We start from the raw sequence: 5,674 nt of genomic DNA on the forward strand, positions 1-5,674 counted from the left end.
CAGGGATATCGAGCAGTTTATATTGCAATTTCACTCCTTTTCGGAATTTGGGTAACTGGTACAGAGGAACTGCCTAAAGAAATCAGGGTGAAATGTGGAACAGAAACCTGCAATATTTTGGAGGAATATTGCACATTAGATGGTCGTTGTGAATTTTGCAATAAAGACCTATGCGCCTTATCGAATGCCCCCGGCGAAAGACCACCACAATGCTTCTTCAAATGTGATAATGGTACTTGTCAATTCATTCAAATACCCATTTTTTTCCCAAGTTACCTATCGATTTGAGATATATAATAGCTGACATAAGAACTGTTTATTAGTATGACAGCATTGCATGCGTATAAGTCTCTAGGGGAGAATATTTACATCCTCTCAATGAGTTAATAATTTATCAAATTTTCCTTAAATCTACACTTTGTAAATGTAAATCAAAGATCATCATATGGACATTCTTTATAGTCGCGAACGGAAATCTTGGCTTTTATGTATTAAACGTTTATGATATAAATGGGGAAAATCATTAAGTCCTCAAAACAAAATAATAATTATTATAATGTATAAATATGATTGATGATAATAATCATTACTCTTATAATGTATAAATATTATTGATAATAATAATCATTATTATATGTATATGGACACTTCCTACAGAATACTCAGTGATAGAAACTCAGTGTTAGTAGTCTTCCTACATGTTTATGTACATTGACGTGTGTATTCTCACATTGTCTTTTTTGTAGTAATGCAGAAACTACAGAATTATTCAACAGGTAAGAAGCATTATGATTACAACATGGATGATAATGAAACACATTAATACCTATTTAGTTCTTTGATGGACACGTGTAGTTTGCATTTTCACAAATATCTTTGAAAATCTTCAGTTTTCAATGAAGTTATTTCTGCTTTTACAATATCATGTGTGTTGTCAAAACACATTGTGATCGCTTGTTAGCTTGTTATTTTGATCTGAGTGTCCGTTTTGGTTTTTTGTTAGACGGTTTTCCCGCCTGGAGTGTATACTTCCTCCTTATTCTGTGTATTGCCTTAGTGATATCGATGCTTCTCTTGGTGTCATGGATGGTCAAAACAAAGAAAAAATGTTGTGCCGGGAGAGAAATGCAACAGCCACTTGAGGAAAGCGGTTTAGGAAGGTAGTATTTCTTCTTTAAACAAACAGGCTGAATCATGAGTAATCTGTGATAATAAGAAAACGACATTCATTGCCAAAACGTCAATACACTATTAAAGACTGTAAACTTCAGCAGTTTGTAAAAGTTGGCCCTTTCTCTCAGTCAGGTTGTATGCATAATGCCACCGGGAAATGTATAAACACTCAATTTATAGATTGTTCATTTAAACCATTTTTTGAAAGTAATAGTAGATAATCATCAATTAACATAAATTTATCATATAATAAGTTTGAACGAGAAGCTTGTATGACATCCGCATGAATGTACTAAAAGCTGAATCATTGATACATTTGGTTTACTTATCGCCTTTTGTAGCGATCCTAACGTGGACACCAGTGAGAGATCCACGGAAGGACTTATATCAGGTAAGTACGCCTTTTACATATTGAAGATGTCTCACACATGTTGCCCTGACTATCGTTATTTGTTTATGTCAACACCCTGGTTGCTTACATATATTCACATATTACTTAAACTTGTCACAGAGACGAGTCGAAGATATCGTCTCCATACATCACCGGAATCAGTTTGAATTCAGTTTGATGATAAAAGTCTTACATTTCGCTTACTAATACATAATCAACATAATCAAAAACAGTCTTTTGTACAATCATCGAGAATATCCTTTATTTTGTTTCAGAGCCATCTCGTAGATCTCCAATAATTACCTCACCCCAGAATGACAGATAAATCGATAGCAGTCCTGAATTATAACTTGGTTGAAACGAATTCTTCCGGAAACCAAATTTTGGATGATTAATGTATTAAGTTGGACATTAACTAATTATTTCTTGTAAACTTATACAGTTAAATAGTAAAGGAAAAATTCCTACGGCCATTTTAATGGCCTATTTCATTATTCACACGATGGAAAAAAAACGGATAAACATTTCGATTGGTCAACAAACCTAGCTACGCCACAATCTGGCATTTTTCAGCACTGTCTAGTTGTGATGGATGGACTGGAATTCAAGCGCTGCATCAATGATCATGTCACTGTGTGTCATGTACTTATGGTGTTTAAAGTAAGAAAAAAACCAATTTAATAAAGAGCATTAAATGTAGAAATCGGAAAATAGTTCCTGATTTTATTGGAGGAGAGATAACTCTTGCGACAATGCGTGGTTAAAATTGGCATTTCCAGTTTTATAAAGTGTAACGATAAGAAATAAAGATATATAATTATGGCACTATCAAAAAATAATAATAAGATATTCGTATAGTACGGGTTTTTTTTAGTGAAAATACTAAAGCATTTCGATCCAAGATTATTGAGGGAAAATTCTGCCAATAATTAAAAGTTATGCAGGTAAATCACAAACATAGAAATACTTTAAGGGATATTTCACCTTTTATCTAACCGCACTGTACATGTTTACTTGACGTCAACAGTAAGGTTAACTTATATAAGCTTTATAATGATTATGATGAATAAACTATATATTTATGGATTGACCAAGGTTTTCATGTCATTATACTCTTTCAGATGTCTCCTTGTACATCTTTCTTTTGTTCATGTTTTCCTATAGTTTCATGGAATTTAAGTATGAATTTTGTTAACGTTGACTTGATGATACTTTTGTGATTTTTTTTTACAAAACGCTTGTACAAATCAAACTCTGTTTACAGTAAAGGACACAGATATACCAACAAACATATATACATGTACATTCCAACAACATTCATAATCGAACGTGCATGTGAGTCTTGGCTCTTTAATGTCCTTTCACATGAGAGCACGAGGCCACGTGGGACGTGTCGGTTACACAAATCGGTATGTATTAGACTATATGTCAATAGTTCTTTATTACAGAATGTATACTTGAAAGAAATGCATTTCATTTGACATAGAGCAAGTTTTTAGTTTGACAACTAGGAATAATAATTTGAAGGATAGATTTTTTTTCTGCCATGCCAAAGAGACATGGAATATTGGTATAATAAGTGGTATCAAAAATAATTATGGGATCTTTCATGTGCGTTATATAATCAATAATTTGGAGATATAAAAACACAGCCACTGGGACAAAAACTTTTATGTGCTGAAATGACTCAACGAAATTTACTTACAACGCTAATGCGTATTTATTACATTTTTGCCAGTGTGATATAGAGAAATATCTCATTTAGAAACTAGTTTTGGAACTACGTTTGACATATTAAACGATATATTGCATGTCAATTGCATGTCAATTTCTTACAACTATCTTTCTTTAACAATTTGGAATGTACTTGACTGGAAACTATGTGTCAATGTATTACAATAGCATTTGTAACAACTTGGCACGCTACAAGGCTTGGTACATGAAAATCACAGAACCAGAAACATGAAGGAGTTGTTTACTAGTAACACAACTAAATATGCCAGTAATTTGGCCTTTTTGTTTGTCTGTGAAAATGTAATAGATAGAATATTTAATAGCGCCTTCAGTAGCAACAAATACATGTGTGTCCAATATTTTTGTAATTTTCACTCGTGGATACTTGTGAAATATACTTATTATTATTGAAGACACTATTAAATATTCTGTGTTTTTCCTCCGTCTTTCATGAATGCAATGAAACAACGAAACCGTAGCGCTCGTGTTAACTCCTAGTGAAAAAACTATAGTCATGATAATTGGAGTGTTATTCAATCAAGAACCAATATAGGATCATAAGCAGAAAAAATGTTAGTAGATGTCGAGATCGTATTAGATGTATAATCTTAAAATAAAACTGTTATCAATCCTTTTACTTTCAGCGTAAGAATAAAGTAATGTGCATGAGTTGCCTCCCTTGTGTTATCGTCAAATAAATTCTTGTCAGCCATACTTTGCGTTAACTTATCGGAACATGTAATGAAATCTGTTTGATTTAATTCTATCAAAATTTGATGAGACTGGAAATGAGTTTTTTTTTTTTAATTCTAAAAATTTAACAGATGTCAATAGTCTATTGGAAGATGTTACCCCCAAACTTAACCAAGATGTTGTCAACCAAAAGCACGATCTTTTATCGATTTCGTTCTCACGAAATACTCATCTGCAAAATTCATTACATTTTTTTTTGTACCGCGGTTCACCTTTCTTCGAAAAGAGAGATCTCGTAACAAGAGAACGAAGGCATCCTTTTAGTTTAGAATGGGGTATGATGGGGTGCATGGTGAATAAAATGCTCTTATGAAAAAATTAGAAAATTAGGAAAAGTTCATAAAAATACACATAATTATTCATTCTACATATGAAGTAAACAGTATCACAATACGACTGTAATGCTGATTTGATAAGTACTAAGAATGGTGATAAGAAGCTTGGGTGTTTGTTAGTGTAAACAGCTAGAGGAGTCATCAATAAAACGTTATTTATATGCATTATAATTAATTAAACAATCTAAATGATTATAAATTGGAAGCATAATTAGCCGGTCTTTCTTTCTTTTGTAAAGTTCCTTACCCTACTATAGTGACATCTGCCAAAAGCCATGAATTGGCTCCAGAAGTTAAAGAAGAAATAAAGAAATCAGTACTGACAGAAAAGTTTATATATGGAGGAAACAAAGTAAGCTGTTACATTCCGACTGTGTGGGGGTTGTGCTCAACACTGCTCGAAAGGTTCACGGCTAGGCGTAACACTTACACATGTTGATGAAAACACAAAACACTAATTAGTATATTTCCATTTTATTCACAATGAAAAAAGATACATCTGAAGTGAAAAGCAAGGAATTGATATCAAGTCAACACAACAGGGAAATCACCATACACATTCTTCCTTGTACGTGACATCCATCATTCATTGTGTGTATACTTCATCATACCATCGTTTATATTACAATACATATATCTGGAATCTTGACAACATAAAGACTTCTTTCAATTGAAGAGAACGCAATTGATAGACAGTTTTTATATGATTCTTAAAATTTTTCACACCCCACAATCTCTTCGTAATTTAATTCTAGAATTACGCAAGCAAGACCTTGACTGTCTGAAAAACGTGTACAGAGAAAAAAGTATAAACAAATCTATCTTATGGAAGAATGACATCTTTTACAGGTTTTCCAATATCTAGGAATTGCTCTTGTTCGAAGTCCTTCAATTTCACTTTAAGATTTATTGACGACGTCTTGTATATTAACAATGATTATTGCATATACTCATCAGAATCGGAAATCAAGGACATGACAGACTCTTCTACATCAGCCGCTTACCTCGATCTATTCCTACAATGAAATGGAAACAGCTTTCCAACAAGCTGTATGACAACTTGAATATTTTCAATTTCTCTTTTGTGAATTTTCCATTTCTGGATTCAACATTCAGCAACCCCAGCATTTCGTATTGTTTGAGTTAATATGCTTTTGACGTCTCGTTATTTAGTGTATAATAATATGATAATGAATGTTATATTCATCTTTGTTAATTTCTGATTTCTTCGCCGATGATAATGAAAAATAAATTTTATAGTCTGCTTGCCTAAACAAAATATTTATTG

At 32.5% G+C, this 5,674-nt stretch overlaps 1 long non-coding RNA gene across 1 annotated transcript; it reads left to right on the forward strand.

Annotated features, from left to right (window-relative positions):
* The first annotated feature begins 1,035 nt into the window (after positions 1-1,035).
* LOC132561541 (uncharacterized) lies at positions 1,036-2,467 on the forward strand. Its single transcript, XR_009554716.1, has 3 exons — positions 1,036-1,160; positions 1,515-1,564; positions 1,840-2,467. It is a non-coding gene; the product is annotated as an uncharacterized LOC132561541 (long non-coding RNA).
* The last annotated feature ends 3,207 nt before the right edge of the window (positions 2,468-5,674 follow it).

Source organism: Ylistrum balloti, unplaced genomic scaffold (assembly GCF_031769215.1).
Source record: "Ylistrum balloti isolate Yb309-2 unplaced genomic scaffold, AGI_CSIRO_Ybal_v1 Utg371224, whole genome shotgun sequence".
In the NCBI taxonomy this organism is placed as follows: domain Eukaryota; kingdom Metazoa; phylum Mollusca; class Bivalvia; order Pectinida; family Pectinidae; genus Ylistrum; species Ylistrum balloti.